Below are 21,940 nucleotides of genomic sequence, written 5' to 3' on the forward strand. Positions count from 1 at the left end.
CTCATGCCTGTAATCCCGGCACTTTGGAAGGCCAAGGCGGGTGGATCACTTGAGGTCAGGAGTTTGAGACCAGCCTGGCCAACACGGTGAAACCCCATCTCTGCTAAAAATACAAAAATTAGCCTGGCATGGTGGTGTATGCCTGTAATCCCAGCTACCTGGGAGGCTGAGGCACGAGAATTGCTTGAACCTGGGAGGCGGAGGTTACAGTGAGCTGTCATATATAATGAAACAGTTTCACTAACTTAGGAAGCAGTGACTTGGTTTCTCTAGAAACTGCCTAACACACACATTCCAGGATACATTCTCTGTCATCTGGAATCTCCTCCCTTCCACAAACCCACGCTGCCTTAAGCACGATTTTCCTATTTGTTGTTGACCTAATCTAGAAAAAAGCTTCCGTCACTCCATTCTCCCCGACTCAGTCCCTCAGTTCCCAAACACCCTTATTCTCCGCTCTTGTCACCCCACCCTCTGCTGCCCCGACAGCAGAGCGCAAACGCACACAGGTTTAAAGTTTAGTCTGTGATGTTATCCTCGCCCGCAGATCACAGGACAGACATTCTCGGGGGCACCTTTGCGAGACCCTGTGCTCGTCCCCCTCAGGAAGAAAGAGGGAGAAATCCCTGCGGCTCGGTTTTGTTCCAATGGTCTGCTCAGCGAGTGATTCCCATTTCCCCAAAGGCTGCCCCTCATTAGCCTGAACGGGGGTGGGGTGTGGAGAAGGGGTTGGGGGAGAGAAAGCAAGCAAAAGCCCAGGCTCACTTTTAGAGCCTGGGAACTCTGCAAAAATGACAACTAGAGTTTTCTGGCTCCTCTGTTTGATCGTCGAAGCCCCGGTGGAGAGAAAAAGTAAGATGGGTGTAGTGCGGAGCCCTGGGAGCAGCGGAGCAGGGATCTGAGGGGAAGCTGGGGAGGGGGCGCAGTGAAACGCAGGATAGGGGGCGGGGAGGGCCGGTGTCAGAGTTCGCAAGAGAGGACACCCCGGGTCTGCGTGTGTCTTAGGAAGGAGCAAAGTGTGTCCCCAAGATTTTGTGTGTCTTGGCAGCCTTTTCGGAAAGAAGCCAATTCAGCTACTGAAATGATCCCCAGCGAGCCAGGCAGGCTGGGGCAAACTTTGCATGTTAAGTAGTTGCTCCATCACAGAGGAGGGAAAGTGTCAAAAGGGGTCGTGGCGCGCCTTTCGGGAGCCGTGCCCTGCCCGGGCTCGCAGGACGCTGCAGGGTCCGCCCGGCTCGGCTGGGTGAACAGGGGCTGAGGGGGGCGCTGGGGAGGGCTTGGGGGAAGTCGGGCCGAAATCCGGCAGCCCCGGGCACTTCTCTGCTCTCCCCGCAGCCCCAGTGCACAGCCTTGGAACACCTGAGCCGGGGTTTAACACGCACACACTTTTTTTTTCTTTTTGAAACGGAGTCTTGCTCTGTCGCCCAGGCTGGAGTGCAGTGGCGCCATCTCGGCTCACTGCAAGCTCCGCCTCCCAGGTTCACGCCATTCTCCTGCCACAGCCACCCGAGTAACTGGGACTACAGGCGCCCCCCACCACGCCAGGCTAATCTTTTGTATTTTTAGTAGAGACGGGGTTTCACTGTGTTAGCCAGGATGGTCTCGATCTCCTGACCTCGTGATCCGCCCGCCTCAGCCTCCCAAAGTGCTGGGATTACAGGCGTGAGCCACTGCGCCCGGCACACGCACACACTTATACTTCATGCACGAAATGAAATTAAGTTACTCCGCCCATGAAGAAATGAGAGGTTGTCTGGGGGATCGTGTTTTTGTTTTGCTTTTATTTGGATGTTCTGTCCGCTTCGCTATCTCTGGGAAAAACAGCTTCTGTACCTCACAGGGCAATTTACTCTGGGTTATTTTGCCATACGGAAATTGAATGACTTCAGTGGCATTTAACCCAAATATCAGACAATCTTTCCCATGACAACAGATAGTGAGATCAATGGGGAAGCAGTTGTGAGGTCAACAGTTGACAGTCAGGAATTGGATATCCAACAGAACTTTATTCAGCTGTGGATGGCACAACCGTTTAACAACATAATGAGTCACAATCAACCTCTTTGCAAAAACATGAACTCTAACCAGCTATTATTGCTGGGTGAAAGCTGATTTTAAAGCAGATTATCGATTTGGCAAGACCAGTCACTTTAAGTGAAGTGTTGCCAGAGCTGCAAAGGGGCAGATCCAGCTCTTTAATGCAAGGGGAGAGAAAAATAAAGTCGAGTTCTTGCGGTTCTTGCCTGTTTGGAGGGCACTGGGAGCCAGGCAAGCAAGGAGGTGATATTGTGTAACCTGCAATGGAAAGTTGCCCAGCTTCCAAGCTGGCTGAAGTTTACCCACCAACCTGTCTGCAGAACTAGGGAAAATCATCAATAATTTTAAAAATGTGTTTTCATGCCATACCATTTAGGAGTCTTTCCTCCACCATCTAAGGGGGAAAAAAATGTAAGCGATGTGTGCTTTTATACTTAACCAGGGGCCTCTGTCTCCCAGCCAAGCTTTTAAAACCTTGCTTAGCTGTGGATTACCAGTAAGTGGTGTCCAAGAAGCCCGATAAAAATCCACTCACAAATGTGTGATTCTGCAGGGACCGAGATGACGGTGTAAGCATGGGTGGGAAAACCACATAGTTCTGTTGTCAGGGGTGCTTAAACAATTAGAAGAACCTGTCATATGAGACCTCTCCCCCTGGGGTTTGCTCTTGGTTCTTTCTCTACAAACTATAAACAGCAAAGAGGTGGATGTTTATATATATATTATATATATATACACACACATGCACACATACACACATATACGTACATATTAAAGGAAGGGTAAACAAGTTTGTAACAAGGGTAAACAGTGTTGTCAGACACGTTTAGTGGCAGGGGGTTGTAATTTTAAAAGCTATAATCTTAAGACGGCAAGACCCTCATATCCTTCTTCCTTTGGGGCCTGGGAAGCCCGTGCCGCTTGGCTGCGAGGCTGCGTCCGGGTTCTCACTCCTTCACTTCCAGGCCTCTGGGCCTCCCTCCCATCTCTCCGCTTGCAGGTGCCTGTGAAGCCTCCGTTGTCCCCTATCTCCTCTCCCCCTCCCAGAGCCCTTCTTCTGCAGCGCCCCTGCCCCACTACTGACCTCCCCGCCTCCCGTCTCAGACTCCCCTTCCCTCTTCTCCCTTTTCGGCCTCCTCAGCTTACCCTGACGGTCTTCCCTCACTGCTTCCCCTCTCCCACCAGCCTGATCAACATGGAGAAACCCTGTCTCCACTAAAAATACAAAAATTCATCGGGTGTGGTGGCACATGCCTGTAATCCCAGCTGAGGGAGGCTGAGGCAGGAGAATCGCTTGAACCCAGGAGGCAGAGGTTGAGGTGAGCTGAGGTCTCACCAGCCTGGGCAACAAGAGCAAAACTCCGTCTCAAAAACAAACAAACAAAGGGTACTAAACGGCCAGTGTGCAGATGGGTGGCTTAAAAATATAAATTAAGGCCGGGCGCGGTGGCTCAAGCCTGTAATCCCAGCACTTTGGGAGGCCGAGACGGGCGGATCACGAGGTCAGGAGATTGAGACCATCCTGGCTAACACAATGAAACCCCGTCTCCACTAAAAATACAAAAAAATTAGCCGGGCGTGGTGGCGGCGCCTGTAGTCCCAGCTACTCGGGAGGCTGAGGCAGGAGAATGGCGGGAACCCGGGAGGCGGAGCTTGCAGTGAGCCGAGATGGCGCCACTGCACTCCAGCCTGGGCGACAGAGCGAGACTCCGCCTCAAAAAAAAAAAAAAAAAAAAAAAAATATATATATATATATATATATATATAAAAATTTAAAAAAAGTACTAAAGGGCTTACTTCAGGCAAAAGTGTTCCTGATGTACCAAAAAGTAAGATATAGTTTATTTTCATGCCTGCTCCTAATAATGTATGTTTTGTGCTGAATTGGCAGCTATCCCAATGTGAAATGTATTCTGGGTGTATCTGATGTCATTTTTCTATTAAGACCAAGTATAATGTTTGCTTGTAAAGCGATAAATCTTGCCTTGAAATCAGATCTTGGATGCACCTGTTTGTTTTTGTCTTGTTTTTTAGCCTTTGAGTCCTAAAGGTTTGAGAAAAAGCCTTTCTCAAATTCATTCCTCAAACCTTGGAACCAGTATTAACCAATGACAGCTCACAAGCAAGTAAATTTTCAACAGTTTTCAGTTGGTTTTAAAAAGGTTTAATCACTAGCTAAATTAAATATTGATTTTATACTTGAGTCCACAAAGACATGAGAGTATTTTTTCCGAAGACCAGGCTGTACTTCAGTTTATAAGAAGCACCGTGAACAGAGACACCACGAACGCATAGATGAAGATGACTGCCTAAAGCGAGACAGGAAGGAATTTCACTGGAGAGAGAGCAACCTATTGGCCTCACGGTGATGCACCCAGGAAGGTCAGAATGTGTCCTGACACTGTCCATGGCACCCAGTAGTAGCACTGTACACATAAAGGACATCCAGGGTGGGACGCTAGGGAATCACAGGAGCCAAGAAGCAACGGCCTAACATTACAATATCTGATACTATTATTTGTTCCAGTGATGGGGCAGACAGGTAATACAGAGTTGAGAGGTTCTGAGTGTTCTATGGTAAAGCACTACGGAGGGATTTCTAGACTATTTTCCAAAAATGAGTTTTGTCCAAACTTATTATAAATTTTACTAGAATTGCTTTTTGGGAGTCAGATGCATTATTACATGATAGAGTATATAGCTAATGAAGAGCTTCTGAGCTAGTTTTAAGATAAAAAACATTAACTCAGGCATAACTCAGGCCAGTCAAATCAAATTTGAATTTTTAAATGTCAAAAGGCTAGGCTGGGAGCTGTGGCTCACGCCTGTAATCCCAGCACTTTGGGAGACCGAGGCAGGTGGATCACAAGTTCAGGAGTTCGAGAGCAGCCTGGCTAACATGGTGAAACTCTGTCTCTACTAAAAATACAAAAATTAGCCAGGTGTAGGGGCAGATGCCTGTAATCCCAGCTGCTCAGGAGTGGGGCAGGAGAATCGCTTGAACCTGGGAGGCAGAGGTTGCAGTGAGCTGAGATTGCACCATTGCACTCCAGCCTGGGAAATGAGTGAAACTCCATCTCAATAAATAAATAAATAAATAAGTCTGGTTTATTTATTTTTTGAGATGGAGTCCTGCTCTGTCGCCCAGGCTGTAGTGCAGTGGTGTGATCTCGTCTCACTGCAACCTCCACCTCCCGGGTTCAAGAGAGTTTTCTGCCTCAGCCTCCCTAGTAGCTGGGGATTAACATGCCCAGCTAATTTTGTATTTTTAGTAGAGACAGAATTTCACCATGTTGGCCAGGCTGGTCTTGAACTACTGACCTCGAGTGATCCACTGGCCTCGGCCTCTCTAAGTGCTGGAATTAGAGGCGTGAACCACTGTGCCAGCCTAATGTCTTTTTTTTTTTTTTTTTTTTGAGACGGAGTTTCATTCCTATTGCCCAGGCTGGAATACAATGGCACGATCTCAGCTCACCGCAACTTCTGCCTCCCGGGTTCAAGCGATTCTCCTGCCTCAGCCTCCAGAGTAGGTGGGATTACAAGCATGAGCCACCACTCCCGCCTAACTTTGTATTTTTAGTAGAGATGGAGTTTCTCCATGTTGGTCAGGCTGGTTTCGAACTCCCGACCTCAGGTGATACACCCACCTTGGCCTCCCAAGGTGCTGGGATTACAGTGCTGGGATTACAGGAGAATGGCTTGTGCCCGGGAGGTCAAGGCTGCTGTGAGCTGTGCCACTGCCTGGGGAACACAGCGAGACCCAGTTTCAAAAAAATAATAATAACAAATAAAAGAAAAATAAAAGAAAAAAATCACTTTTACATAATCCTGAGGCTTAGGCTTAGGGTTTGACTTGGATTGATTAGATAATAGTCCGTTTCTGGGAAATTCTGGAAACAAAGCAAAAAAAGGCCAGAACTGTGATACCTGTGATATTGGAGGTCACGTAGTTAACATGCACAATTTGGCAAACACATGCAGGCCAGGTTCTTAGAAACCTTCTGGATAAACATTAAGGTCTTCATTCAATACCAGGTCTATAAGGAAAGACTAATGAGGCTTGAATGCAGTAGAACAGCAGTGGGTGTAGAGGTACACGTGGGAGGCAGTAGAGGACAGGTAATGCCAGGTGAGGCAAAAAGTCAAGAAGAATCACCTTTCTTTTTTTTTTTCTCGAGGATGAGTCTAGCTCTGTCGCCCAGGCTGGAATGCAGTGGCATGATCTCGGTTCACTGCAAACTCCACCTCCTGGGTTCAAGTGATTCTTGTGCCTCAGCCTCCTGAATAGCTGGGGGGTTACCAGGCGCCTGCCACCATGCCCAGCTAATTTTTGTATTTTTAGTAGAGACGGGATTTCACTGTGTTGGCCAGGCTGGTCTTGAACTCCTGGCCTATAATCCCAGCCCTTTGGGAGGTGGAGGCAGGCAGATCACGAGGTCAGGAGATCGAGACCATCCTGGCTAACACGGTGAGCCGAGATCGCGCCACTGCACTCCAGTCTGGGCGACAGAGTGAGACTCCGTCTCAAAAAAAAAAAAAAAAAAAAAAAAAAAAAAAAGAAAGGGAAAAGTTATGCCAAAACAAAATAAAAAGCAATCTTAAAATCACACATTTTTCTATTAAAGTCCAGAAGGTCTCCCTTCTAGTTTCACAGTTTTAGTCACACTTTCTTTCTTTTTTTTTTTCTTTTTTTTGACGGAGTCTCGCTCTTGTCCCTAGGGTGGAGTGCAGTGGTGTGATCTCGGCTCACTGCAAGCTCCGCCTCCCGGGTTCAAGGGATTCTCCTGCCTCAGCCTCCCGAGTAGCTGGGATTACAGGTGCCTGCCACCATACCCGGATAATTTTTGTACTTTTAGTAGAGACGAGGTTTCACCATGTTGGCTAGGCTGGTCTCAAACTCCTGACCTCAGTTGATCCGCCCACCTCGGCCTCCCAAAGTGCTGGGATTACAGGTGTGAGCCATCGCACCTGGCTGAGTCCAAGTTTTATTTCCCTATAATTTAAAAATTATATCATTCCATGCTTTGTCTGTAGGCTGATTCTAAAAGTTGAAAATCAACTTTCTGTTTTTAGTAGCGTTTCTAATTGCCTTTCATTTTTATCCCTGACATTCTTTGGCTTAATCATAGCCTTATCTTTTTCTGTCTTAAACAAATATCTAATGTATGAGTCCTTTTCTTGCTCTATTGACTGGGGAGTGCTCCATTCTCCTGCCAGGAATTGGACTGCTTACCACACAGCCTGCTGTACAAATGTCACCTTGGGTCAGAGTAATTCTCATTGCTTTCCTGAACCTCTTGTTTTCTGAATGCAAATAAATAAAAATTTCTGGCCAGGTGCGGTGGCTCACATCTGTAATCCCAGCACTTTGGGAGGCTGGGGCAGGAGGATCACCTGAGAGATCAGCAGCTTGAGACCAGCTTGGCCAACATGGCAAAACCCCATCCCTACTAAAAATACAAAAATTAGCCAGGCATGATGGTGGGTGTCTGTAATCCCAGCTACTTGGGAGACCGAGGCAGGAGAATTGCTTGAACCAGGGAGGCAGAGGTTGCAGTGAGGCGAGATCACACCACTGCACTCCAGCCTGGGCAACAGAGTGAGACTCTGTCTCAAAAAAACAAAACAACAAAAAAATTTCTAGCCCAGTGCAGTGGCTCACGGCTGTAATCCCAGCACTTTGGGAGGCCAAGGCTGGCAGGAGGATCACTTGAGCTCAGGAGTTCAAGATTAGCTTGGGTCATACAGCAAGACCCCGTCCCTAATTAAAAATATATATTATTGGCCGGGCGCGGTGGCTCAAGCCTGTAATCCCAGCACTTTGGGAGGCCGAGACGGGCGGATCACGAGGTCAGGAGATCGAGACCATCCTGGGCTAACACGGTGAAACCCCGTCTCTATTAAGAAATACAAAAAACTAGCCGGGCGAGGTGGCGGGCGCCTGTAGTCCCAGCTACTCGGGAGGCTGAGGCCGGAGAATGGCGTGAACCCGGGAGGCGGAGCTTGCAGTGAGCTGAGATCCGGCCACTGCACTCCAGCCTGGGCGAGAGAGCGAGACTCCGTCTCAAAAAAAAAAAAAAAAAAAAAAATATATATATATATATATATATTATTAAAAAGGAAAAAATTTGTTTCCTTATTTTTTATAGCTCACTTTTTTTTTTTTTTTTTTTTTTTTTTTTTTTTTTTTTTCTGAGCAGAGTCTCACTCTGACACCCAGGGTAGTGTGTAGTGGTGGGATCTCGGCTCACTGCAGCCTCTGCCTCCTGGTTTCAAGCGATTCTCATACCTTAGCCTCCTGTGTAGCTGGGACTACAGGCCTGCGCCACCATGCCCGTCTAATTTTTGTGTTTTTAGTAGAGACGAGGTTTTGCCATGTTGACCAGGATGGTCTCGAAATGCTGACCTCAAGTGATCCACCCGTCTTCGCCTCCCAAAGTGCTTAGGATTACAGGCATAAGCCACTTCGTGCCTGGCCAATAGCACATGCTTTTAAAAAATACCAGCCAAGAAAGGATGCCCTGAGTCCTTACATGACTGAAAATGTATTTATTCTGACTCTACACTTCACCGTTTGGCTGCACATAGACTTCTAGGTTGAAAATACTTTTTTCTTAAACTTTTAGATGTATTCTTCCATAATCTTCTAGCACTAAATGTTGTAGCAGAAAAATCTGACACCAATCTAATTCTTGTTTTATAGATTGTCTGTTTTATCTAAAAGTTTATTTTATTCTTAGTGTTTGGAAATTTTACAGTGATGTATGTAGGAATGAGGCTTTTTCCATTCGTCCACCTGGTTTATAATGTTTATCAACTGACCCTTGCTCCACCCACCCCTCATAGAGTGCAGGGGCTTTAATTTATTCACTGCTAAAGTCCCTGTATCTGGCGCACATCAGGTTCTCAATAGTCGTGTGCTGAGTGAATGAATTTACTCTGCTAGAATTTAAAGTCTTGTGACTCACATCAGCTCAGAACATTTTTATTTTATTCTTGTCTTTTTTTTTTTTGAGACAGGGTCTCACTCTGTCACTCAGGCTGGAGAGCAGTGGTGTAATCACAGCTCACCGCAGCCTTGAACTCCTGGGCACAAGTGATCTTCCTGTCATAGCCTCCTGAGTAGCTAGGACTATGGGTGCACGCCGCTATGCCTGGTTAATTTTTAAAATTTTCGTAGAGACACGGTCTCATTATGTTGATAAGGTTGGGATTTTTTTTTTCTTCTTCTATGAGAGTCTCACTGTCACCCAGGCTGGAGTGCAGTGGTGTGATCTTGGCACATTGCAACCTCCACCTCCCAAGTTCAAGCAATTCTCGTGCCTCAGCCTCCTGAATAGCTGAGATTACAGGTGTGCATCACCACACCTGGCTAATTTTTGTAGTTTTAGTAGAGATGGGGTTTTGCCACGTTGGCCAGGCTGGTCTCAAACTCCTGACCTCAGGTGATCCACACGTCTCAGCCTCCCAAAGTGCTAGGATTACAGGCATGAGCCATCACGCCTGGCCCAGTTTTACAGATTTTGTAGTTTTTTGGTTTTTGGTCTATACCCTGCTGCCTACTTTTCTTGCTTCCATGCCTATATATATATATATTTATATATTCATTTATTTTTTAATTCCTTTGCTGAGAATAAAAATTGGATACTTTAGCTGGGCTTGTCCTTCAGTTGTTTTTTGTTTTTTGTTTTGTTTTGTTTTGTTTTTGAGACGGAGTCTCTCTTTGTCGCCCAGGCTGGGGTACAGTGGCATGTTCTCAGTTCACTGCAAGCTCCACTTCCTAGGTTCACTCCATTCCCCTGCCTCAGCCTCCCAAGTAGCTGGGACTACAGGTGCCCGCCACCACGCTCGGCTAATTTTTTGTATTTTTTAGTAGAGATGGGGTTTCACCATGTTAGCCAGGATGGTTTTGATCTCCTGACCTTTTGATCCGCCCTCCTCGGTCTCCCAAAGTGCTGGGATTACAGGCGTGAGCCACCGTGTCCGGCCTCAGTTTTTTTTTTTTTTTAAAGAGGCAAGGTCTTGCTGTGTCACCCAGGCTGGGGTGGAGTGGCTCAATCATAGTTCACTGCAGCCTCAAACTCCTATACTCAAGTGATTCTCCTGCCTCAGCCCCCCAAGTAGCTGAAACTATAGGTACTCATCACCTAACCTGGTTAATTTTTTTTTTTTTGTAGTACAGACAAGGTCTCATATTGTGGCCCAGGCTGGTCTTGAACTCCTGGCTTCAAGCGATTTTCCCCACTTGGCTTCCCAAAGTACTGGGATTACAGGCATGAGTCAGCTTGCCTGGCCTTTCCCTTTTATTTTAGATAAACTTCCTTTAAAATACCCTGTTGGCCGGGCGCGGTGGCTCAAGCCTGTAATCCCAGCACTTTGGGAGGCCGAGACGGGCGGATCACGAGGTCAGGAGATCGAGACCATCCTGGCTAACACAGAGAAACCCCGTCTCTACTAAAAAATACAAAAACATAGCCGGGCGAGGTGGCGGGCGCCTGTAGTCCCAGCTACTCGGGAGGCTGAGGCAGGAGAATGGCGTAAACCCGGGAGGCGGAGCTTGCGGTGAGCTGAGATCCGGCCACTGCACTCCAGCCTGGGCGACAGCGCGAGACTCCATCTCAAAAAAAAAAAAAATAAAATACCCTGTTAGTAACCATCTTCCTTGCTACAGAAGAGAGAAAGCACCCCATGGCTTTTCCTCAAAGAAAGATCACTGCGGGGCCAGGTGCGGTGGCTCATGCCTATAATCCCAGCACTTTGGGAGGCGGAGGCAGCCAGATCACCTGAGGTCAGCAGTTTGACACCAGTCTGGCTAACATGGTGAAACCCTGTCTACTAAAAATACAAAAATTAGTCGGATGTGTTGGCATGTGCCTGTAGTCCCAACCACTCGGGAGGCTGAGGCAGGAGAATCACTTGAACCTGGGAGGCGGAGGTTGTATTGAGGTGAGATCGCGCCACTGCACTCCAGCCTGGGCAACAGGGTGAGATTCCATATCAAAAAACAAACAAACAAACAAACAAACAAACAAACAAACGAGTATGCACAATTCAACTGTAATGGATACTACCAATTTATTCTCCAAAGTGACCATACTAATTTATACCCCCACCAGCCTTGCTAAAAATATTTAAGATATTCATTTTACGGATAATAAAATATCCACTGAGACTTCTGAAAAAACTTCAAATTCAACTCATGTGTACCCATAGGTTCCTTAATAACACCACAATAATCTGGTGCATCATTAGGATCTACTGGTTCAAGGGAAGGCCAGGCCGTCTTATGGGCCTATAATGAAAAAGTAGGCATTCTTACTGTCAGTGAAAATGCTAATTCCATTTAAGTTTGCCAGTTGAGTTACTACATCAATGAACCCAAAAGTCAGTTTTAAATGTGATACATGAAATACTTTATATTGGGTGATTTCTGCTCTAGTAATAAATTACCTAAGATGAGCTTCCTTTACAATAATGGTACTTAAAAGCTGGTCAGAAGACCTTGGTGTGGGGGGTGGAACACAAGCTTAGAAGTCTCAAAATCAGTATTCTGGGCCCTACATGATGAGCTGTCACTGAGTGGTGCTGGCATTGCAATCGCTTCTGTAAACGGGTGGGATGGGTCCAAAGTGTGGAGTCATTACCACAGCTGGTTAATGATGAGGTGGCAGAGATGTGATGTTAAATAACATTCAACCACACATTAAGACTATGATTCCCTTTTTAGTTACTTCAATTCTTGTGATTGTGATAACAATAGGAGAAAGTTTCAATCCAATGCACTATATCCTTTTATTTCCCCCCATTTTTTTGAGACAGGGTCCTGCTCTGTCACCCAGGCTGGAGTGGAGTGGCATGATCATAGCTCACTGTAGCCTCCTGTGCTCAAGTGATCCTCTCACCTCAGCCTCCTGAGTAGCTGGATAAACAAGTGTGTGCCAACATGCCCAGCTAATTTTTTATTTTTATTTTTTGTAGAGGTGGGGGTCTCACTTTGTTGCCCAGATTGGTCTCTAACTAATTGATTCAAGTGATCCTCCTGCCTTGGCCTCCCAAAGTGCTGGGATTATAGGTGTGAGCAGCCACACTGGCCTTCTATGTCTTCAGTACATTGGTATCACTTGCTAATCCTGCAAACCATCCCTATCCTGTTTTTCTTTTTTTTCTTTTTTGAGATGGAGTCTTGCACTGTCACCCGAGCTGGAGTGCTGTGGCTCAATCTTGGCTCACTGCAACCTCTGCCTCCCGGGTTCAAGTGATTCTCCTGCCTCAGCCTCCCTCGTAGCTGGGATTACAGGCTCACACCACCACACCTGGCTAATTTTTTGTATTTTTTTTTTTTTTTTTTTTTTTTTTTGAGACGGAGTCTCACGCTGTTGCCCAGGCTGGAGTGCAGTGGCGCGATCTCGGCTCACTGCAAGCTCCGCCTCCTGGGTTCACGCCATTCTCCTGCCTCAGCCTCCTGAGTAGCTAGGACTACAGGCGCCCGCCACCGCGCCCGGCTAATTTTTTGTATTTTTAGTAGAGACGGGGTTTCACCGTGGTCTCGATCTCCTGACCTTGTGATCCGCCCGCCTCGGCCTCCCAAAGTGCTGGGATTACAGGCTTGAGCCACCGCGCCCGGCCTAATTTTTTGTATTTTTAGTAGAGATGGGGTTTCACCATGTTAGCCAGTCTGGTCTCAAACTCCTGACCTCATGATCTGCCTGCCTCAGCCTCCCAAAATGCTGGGATTACAGGCGTGAGCCCCCACGCCCAGCCCCCTTTCTGTCTTTCATAAGGAAAATAATAACTATTATCTAATCATACTGTTTCTCAATCCATGGGAGTGAGAGGAAGTTTCTTTAAAAATAAAATGTATAAAAAAGTGAGTCATGTTAGATTATCTGAGTGTTGGATAAGCTGAGGTGGTGTGGGGATATGGTAAAGCTCATGACACTGGTACGTGAAGGACTGAAGTTTGTCAAGCACTTCACTAGACTGGCTGAGAGTCAGTAAATAATCACTCTAAGATTGGAAACTTGAAATCCTAGAAATGCTTCCAAAATTCTGCTGGCTGATTTCATTTTCAAATGCTGCACACAGAGGGGTCTCACCTGTAAGGACAGAGAACCCTCTTCAACCCCTCATAATCCTTCTCTGTTAGTGGTGTGAGCACTCTCATGGCATCCTCTGTTGACTGGCACTGTGGACAGACATACTTATCAATGAGCTCGGCCTCACTTTGCAAGATGCTAGCGCAGCACCCATGGTACCAATTCTGACACTGATCATGGCCAATAAAAAATCTGCAAGATCCGAAACAGAAATGTGAGTTCAAAACAGATGGGATGATGTTACTTATAATAAATCATGCACCTGAAAATTTGCTAAACCCTGGGATATAAAATAGTTTTAGTTTTATGGTTTTAATACTTTCTAGATTGACATTCCAGTACATTAATTTAGTATTTTTTGATGTTAAGAACAAGCAGTAGGCCGGGCGCGGTGGCTCACGCCTGTAATCCCAGCACTTTGGGAGGCCGAGGCGGGCGGATCACAAGGTCAGGAGATCGAGACCACGGTGAAACCCCGTCTCTACTAAAAATACAAAAAATTAGCCGGGCGCGGTTGTGGGCGCCTGTAGTCCCAGCTACTCGGGAGGCTGAGGCAGGAGAATGGCGTGAACCCGGGAGGCGGAGCTTGCAGTGAGCCGAGATCGCGCCACTGCACTCCAGCCTGGGCGACAGAGCGAGACTCCGTCTCAAAAAAAAAAAAAAAAAAAAAAAAGAACAAGCAGTGGAAAAAAATGTGTAAGAACACTGTAATATTGGAGAGCCAATTTAAAGATAAATATGAAACATTTAATTGATTTTAAAGCTGAAAACAAAGTCAAAAATCTTTCAACTAGTACTGTACCATATGGGAGTTCAAAACCCTGTAAGCTAATAACAGAGTCCCAGAGCTTGTACCCAAATTAGTGTTTTTCTAACCTATAATAAATCACCATTTTAAACACTGATAAAATCCAAACAAGTCAGGCTATTTTAACCTCATTAATTTCTATGTTACATGTTGAAGAATCAAATCTACCATTAAACCACATTTTCCCCAATGTGTCTCAAACATTCACCATGAAGCAAGATAAATTTTGAAGGGTAGGTAAAAAGAGAAAAAGAGAAAAATGAAAAGGAATTTGTAATATGAATTTGTAAATGAAAAGGAAGTGTATATCAAACATATAAAAAAATCTGCTTTTTATTTTAAAATAAATAAGTAACCAGTCAGAGCAATTTGGCTTCGTAAATTATTAAATATGATGCTCTTATCAGAACTCACTGTGACTCATCATAAGGTGTTCTGCAGATACAGTACAATTCCTCATTGCTGCCCTCTTGTGCCCATTTACAATCATTACAGATGTACACAACCATTTTCTTAGCCTCCTTTTCTGAGATGCCAACACATTCTCCATGATACCAGTTAGTACAAAGATCATAGCCAATATAGAACCTGAAAGTATTCACAATGAAAATAACAATGTAATTGTCATTTTAAGCTGCCTGGTACTTAAATCTGTCTTCCCTGTCTTGCTTCACTTTTTTTTTTACAGGATAACTTCCTGCAATGAATCAGCTAAACATTCCTGAATCCAACCATTCTACCCCTGGCAGACTCCAGTATCTGATGCTCTATCATGTGTGGAAAGAAAGTCACTCACATCGGTTTCAACAAGTACACTGCTTAGTGAAATATGGGTCTTTAAAACATACTGGAATTTGAAAAATCAACCACACACTGATGGTAATGTCTTCATGTGAATGAATGTGTGTGTGTAAAACTGTAACAGGCACAAAAACCAAAGCCAAAAAAATCAAAGACTTACATCTGTCAAACCTATTCTACAGAAGCCATTTCAATATCAGGGCTATTTCTTAGATAGGTTTGAAAATGTATCTCACAATTTAAATTTGAAAACAAAGCAACGTGCAAACACCAGGTAGAAGTTACACTACAAGGAACATGCAGGTCAGCCAGGTGTAGAAGATAAATGGTCAAAATATGAGATGAAGAAGAAAACTAAGAAAGGTACATAGAGCAATTCAATCTCTACCAGGTTATCTGAATAGACATTGGAATTTAATCAAATTAAAAATAACCTCTCATAATAGAATAAGGCATGGGCCAGTTTTTCGGTTAATATAATGTTTGTGACAATGTGGACAGTGGCCTGGCTAATGGGCAGGGAAAGTGGAAGGAGCTGCTTCAGTTCAACACCGGGGACATGGAGTGGGGAACGATGCAAGGATAGTTATCCCAAATCTGTGAGGGTCTACACTGCTTGGCAAGGCGGAGCTGTATAAGTGTGTGATTGTGGAGTGCAGAGTGGCCTCTGTAATAAAAGACCTAATGACAAAAGGAAAAGTAAATGTAAGAAACGCTTACACAGTGTGTCTACAAGTGTTGATAGGCACTGTGTAGGAACACCATGGCAAAGTCATAGTCATAATCTACCAAGGCATTTCTTGGTAGATTTACCTAGAGGAATGGAAGTCGTCCTCAAGCTTCAAATTGACCTGCTTCATGAATGTGAAGGAATAATATATGGTTATGTAGTTTATCCTGTTACCACTAACTTTTTTCTTTTGTCTTGCTGCATAGCCCAGGCTGCAGGGCAGGGGCAGGATCACGGCCTCCTGCAGCCTGGACCTCCCAGGCTCACATGATCCTCCCACCTCAGCCTCCCGAGTAGCTGGGACTACAGGCGTGCACCACCATGCCCAGTTTTTTATTTATTTATTTATTATTATTATTTTTTAATGGAGTCTTGCTCTGTCTCCCAGGCTGGAGTACAGTGGTATGATCTTGGCTCAGTGCAACCTCTGTCTCCTGGCTTCAAGCAATTCTCCTGCCTTGGCCTCCCAAGTAGCAGGGATTACAGGTGTGTGCCACCACATCTGGCTGGCTAATTTTTGCATTTTTGATATCGCCATATTGGCCAGGCTGGTCTTGAAATCCTGACCTCAGGTGATCTGTCCACCTCGGCCTCGTGAAGTGCTGGGATTATAGGAGTGAGCCACCGTGTCTGGCCAATTTTTTGTAGAGACAGGGTCTCCCTATGTTGCCCAGACTGGTCTCAAACACCTGGGCTCAGGTGATTTTCCTGCCTCAGCCTCCCAAAGTACTGAGATTACAGGCATGAGCCACGGTGCCCAGCACTTTTTTCTTTTGAATTATGACTCTAACATGATTTTCACTGCCACAGGTGGGGGTCCTCTGAGGTAGTTTGTGTGTTATCTCCACAAGGTGATAGGCTGTGTTCTGGAAGGATGTTCAGGACTTGAATTTCAATTTTTAGTCACTGTCACTGGATTATCAAACCAGCCTAATTTGGGACAAGAGATTACAAAACACTCCTTAGAGACACTAACTCATCTCAACTAAAATAGGGAGTGAATGAACCTAGCATACTAAAGTGTTAATAATGACAAACTGAAGAATATAAAATAACCACAAAATAATGAGGCAATCTTGATGGAATGGGCACATGTACCTGTGTGCCTCATTTTATGCAATGTAGGTATTTCAAAGAAGTGTGTGAAATGAATTTCTGTGAGCTGAATATGCTAAACAGGCCAAAGAAGACTTGTTATTTAAAGAAATTCTGTAGGCAAATCTTTTTAACTGAAAAAGTAAGGAAACTCCTGTTTCAGAAATCATTTAGTATATTTTGCTTAAAGTGAGGCACACTGGTATTAAACTAAGGAAAAAAATCAGTGAATTGGGTTCTACTGTTTACATTATGTATAATTTCCAAAGAGATAAGATAATGAAAAGTGAAGATGCCTAAACTGATTTGTGTTTAATTCAACACACAGCTCGATCTACCAACAAAGAGTTTTCATTTGGCATTTGCAAACAGATGATCACTTAGATAGCACCACCAAATCAGCTTCAGTGTTGCAACCTGAACATCACTAAGGAGACCACAATTTTATTTCAGGAATCAATTAGGTATCCACTTAAGGTATTCCATTAAGCATTCCTAATTCTAATTAATTGATTCTAAATGATCTTTTTTTTTTTTTTTTTTTTTGGGACGGAGTCTCGCTCTGTCGCCCAGACTGGAGTGCAGTGGCCGGATATCAGCTCACTGCAAGCTCCGCCTCCCGGGTTTACGCTATTCTCCTGCCTCAGCCTCCCGAGTAGCTGGGACTACAGGCGCCAGCCACCTCGCCCGGCTAGTTTTTTGTATTTTTTAGTAGAGACGGGGTTTCACTGTGTTACCCAGGATGGTCTCGATCTCCTGACCTCGTGATCCGCCCGTCTCGGCCTCCCAAAGTGCTGGGATTACAGGCTTGAGCCACCGCGCCCGGCCCTAAATGATCATTTTTTAAAGCACAATCAAACTTTTTGGTTTTGTAAAAAATGTGGTTAATTGTGGCTTTAAAAAGCTGGCCTACATTTTAATGTTCAAAGTAGAAGTTAAATATTTCGTAAAATGATAGTAATGACCCCTCCCCCCCCAAAAAAAGAAACTACATTTATGGTTTAGTGCCTCTATAATCTTGTTTATATCACCAAATACAAGTAACAACTGTCAAAAACAGCTTCCAGCTGCCAAATTGTTGGATGTTATGCTTGAGGAATGGGGAAAAGGAACACCTTTTGTATTTTTCTGGTTTTTGTCTCTGGTAAGAAAGTGGAAACTTTGACAAAATATTGAGTTTCAGTATTTTAATACAAAAAACAGAACTGCTTAAAATAATTAAGAAACTGAACCACTCAAATTCAAAACCTCTGACCATTCATGTTCAAATGGTTTCCAGGATTTCATGTATTCACAGGGCTTTGAACAGATCTCAGAAAGGATGCTCCCCATTTTGGGCAACAGTAACACATCTCCTTCTCCAGACATCAATTAGTCGTTGATTTGGAGTTAATTCAGAGGGAAGAGGAGAAAGCAAAGGAGCAACAGAAAGCTTGTTTTTGACAGAAAAGAAGATAACAAAGGACAATCACAAACACATGAAATAGCAAATTTTACTTCACTAGTGTCAAGGGTAAGAATATCGCATGCAAGACCATAGATGAAACATTACTCTTAAATTTAATATTTTCATTTATATCACTCCCAAAATATTCATTTTCTTCAAAACTTTCAATTTCATAGCTAAACTTTCAAGACAAAAAACTAGAGCTCAAAAAGATCTACCCACGTAGATTCATCATAAGGCACTTTACAGATACAGTAAAGCTTTGTGTCCTTAGCAGAGATCATTTTCTCCTTGTTGGACTTTGAGCTTGAGTCTTTTTCCTCTTCCCCCTTCCTCTTCTGGGAAGCAGCAGGTACGGTGGGTGTGGACAGGACAGGGTGTTGCACAGCAGGTGGAGCGGGAGGTGAAGGTGGAGGGGCTGGAGGAGCTGCCGTCACTGGTGGGGCAAGGTGCAGCTACTGCTGTGGCCTGAGCCACCTGCATCAGGTCTTTTTTGTCCTTAATTTTCAGGTCTCTCTTCAGCTCTTCCTGTTGTCAATTAAAGACAATACAAGACTATCATTAGAGTCATGTAAATGCATGATCTGGCCAGAAGATGGTACATTACCCACTCTTGTCAAAGTAGCTCCACAGTTCAGCCTAATGTGAGAGAGTTTTAGTTGCAAACATTAGGCTGAACTGTCGAAGTAGCTCCACAGTTCAGCCTAATGTGAGAGAGTTTTCCTATATCTTAAGACAATTAGAAACAGAAAACGAAGATTACATAAAAACAACTAGAAAGCTGCTAGTTATCTTCAAAGGAGAGCTGACTGAAAGATGAGCCAAGTGGCTAGGAAGAGCATCGCTCCTGGCTTGCCCCTGTCCCATCTGGGCTCTTTCTGTGGTGGCTCAGAAGGTGATTTCAAGTGTCCTCATCCACTAGCTGCTTTCTTCTAGTTGCTTTTGCTCTCTGTCCTTACAGTGAGGCTGGACATGAACTGACCTGGAGACTCAAAATGTGGTCTGATCAGCAGAAAGCAGAAAAGAGGCAGATTTGCCTTGTTTATGATGATGCTCCTATGTCTAGAATTTCAGACTGCAGGGAGAGTTGGGCAACATAACACACTATTTTCTTTTTTGAAAAGATAATTTCTTTTTTTTTTTTTTTTTTTGAGACGGAGTCTCGCTCTGTCGCCCAGGCTGGAGTGCAGTGGCGTGATCTCGGCTCACTGCAAGCTCCGCCTCCCGGGTTCATGCCATTCTCCTGCCTCAGCCTCCCTAGTAGCTGGGATTACAGGCCTGTGCTACCAGCCCTGGCTAATTTTTCTATTTTTAGTAGAGACAGGGTTTTGCCATTTGGTCAGGCTGGTAACTGTATACTTCTTTCAACCTTTCTGTACATTTGAAATTTTTCATAAAATATTGAGGAAAAATGGAGAAGAAAAATTTAACTACCAAAAATAGAATTAAACTCTCCTAAAGTAGACATGCACGTATATAAAAACCAGAGAGCTATACATTAGAAATGAAGTATTTTGTTTGAGGTTAACATCAAGTCAAAGTCATCAGGACAGGCTATGATTCTGAAATTCTTATTATCATGCTGCAAATTATTCTTTGCTATTATCAGAACCCCAGTAGTTTCCATTGTTTTCACTTCATAAAACTCCAAGTTACAGAACACTATTAGATATTATTTTGGGTATTTACCTGGACTGGGTGGTCCTAAACTGACTATCATAGCCAAGATTTTGGTTACCAGAGAGAACAAATAAAGGTAACAGTGGGGGACTGGTGTTTTAATGGGGGATTCTTCTATCTGAATGTTCAATTCACTGACAATACACTCTTTAAAAAGATGCTGAGGGGATTAAAGAATTGTAAAATACCTCGCTGAGCACCTGGCCCACAGTAGGCACTCAAAAATGTTAGTTACCCCTTCTCTTCCCCATCAATTTTCAATTCTTGTGAATCTCTCCTCTTCTAGTACCACGTTGACGTTGTGCCTTAACCAAAAAAAAAAAAAAAAAAAGGAAAGAAAGAAAAAAATATTTATGTCATTTTTGGGGTCCAGATCTCACCATTAAATCCAAGGTGCAACTCATCTTACTTCCATGTACTCCGTGTAATACTAAGAGGATAACTGCAGGTTGCAAGGCAATCTCACAGCACACAAATTTTAGTCATCTAACTTTCTAAGAACATATTGTGGCCTAAAGCTCAATGTGCTTTGTTGTTCTTGATTACTACAAAAGGTTTAACTACTTTTTAAAAGTACATTACATGCTGAATTATACTGAAATAGAACATGCTCATTGTAGGAAATGCAAAACATATGAAAAGGAAACCAACTACAATTCTACTATGCTGACTGGTCATTTGACAATGATAAAAGCTGATCCAGTTGGTTATTTAGAGGAAGAGAATTTAAGTATCCCAATGACCCAGGCACAGTTTTTGCATGGTACTTTACTTAATTCTCCAGTATGTAGTGTTCTATCACATGATAATTCATAATGACATTTACCAATTGCCCTATATGAACATTTTTAGTTTTTTTACATTCCCCCAAATCAGACCACTTAACACTTTTGATTATCCATTCCTGTTTTGATTTTGTTCTTTATTTAATTAGGATTACACTGTATATATAATTTTATACACAGACAAGCTCACCCTGGAAAATATCTTTTTTTTTTTTTTTTTTTTTTTTTTTTTTGAGACAGAGTCTCGCTCTGTCGCCCAGGCTGGAGTGCAGTGGCCGGATCTCAGCTCACTGCAAGCTCCGCCTCCTGGGTTTACGCCATTCTCCTGCCTCAGCCTCCCGAGTAGCTGGGACTACAGGCGCTCGCCATCTCGCCCGGCTAGTTTTTTGTATTTTTTAGTAGAGACGGGGTTTCACCGTGTTAGCCAGGATGGTCTCGATCTCCTGACTTCGTGATCCGCCCGTCTCGGCCTCCCAAAGTGCTGGGATTACAGGCTTGAGCCACCGCACCCGGCCGGAAAATATCTTTTTTGTTTTTGTTTTTCTATTTTTATTTTTTATTCCGGGAAATATTTCTAATTCAACATACTTTATAAAAAATCATATCTCACATTGCCTTTTAGGGGTCTGAAGATTGTTCTCTGTTATTGTACTAAAACACAGGAGAGCAAAAAGGGATTTATCTGTTTTAACGCCACGATTCATAAAAGGAAATTAAGGGGGGAAGTAAGCTGGCTGAAATTAATAAAATTTCCTCTGATTTGATCTATAGGGAGGGGAGAGTAAGACGGAGATTGTGTTATTGCAATTACTGATCCCCCAGAGACTTCTGAATACTGAAACTTTTCTAATAAAAAAATTACACATTTTTCTAAACAGATCTAAAAGAGGAATACTTCTAACAGATATGAATAAATATAATTCATGATAACTAAGAATGCTTTTTTCTGAAGACAAAGTATATTTGTGCCCAACAGTATTTATATATGAGAGCCTATCATTCTCCAAAAATATGCATGAATTCACAGGAATATTGATGTAGAACATGTGAGAACAAGCTTGGATATGGCTATCTGGGTATCTTTATTAAATATAAACATATTTTTAAGCAAATGGAGAATGGGGAAAATTAATAGGATTATACGTATAGCAGATAATGTATGCAGAAGAGCAGAACTCAGAACCGGGCACTTGAAAGTGTACTTGCAGAATCTTACCTAATCATTTTATCCAAGTTAAAACTGAAAAGGCACTACAGTCGGCCCTCCGTGGCCAAAGGGTCTGCATCCTTGGATTCAACCAACCTCAAATTGAAAATACAGTATTCTCAGGATGCAGAACCCTTGGATATGGAATGTCACCTTTTCATATCAGCAGGTTCCACAGGGCCGACTGCAGGACTTGAGCATCCACATATTTTGCTATCGCAGAGGGTTCTGGAAGCAATCCCTGAGAATACTGA

At 43.9% G+C, this 21,940-nt stretch overlaps 1 protein-coding gene and 1 pseudogene across 1 annotated transcript in view; one reads left to right on the top strand and one right to left on the bottom strand.

Moving 5' to 3' along the window:
• LOC105469580 (leucine-rich repeat-containing protein 37A3-like) overlaps positions 1-21,940 on the top strand; it is a 200,424-nt gene that overhangs the window by 13,057 nt on the left and 165,427 nt on the right. The window lies entirely within an intron of this gene.
• Positions 1,160-20,109, bottom strand: LOC105469583 (nucleosome-remodeling factor subunit BPTF-like; annotated as a pseudogene).

The sequence above is a fragment of the Macaca nemestrina genome, chromosome 17 (genome assembly GCF_043159975.1).
Source record: "Macaca nemestrina isolate mMacNem1 chromosome 17, mMacNem.hap1, whole genome shotgun sequence".
NCBI lineage: Eukaryota > Metazoa > Chordata > Mammalia > Primates > Cercopithecidae > Macaca > Macaca nemestrina.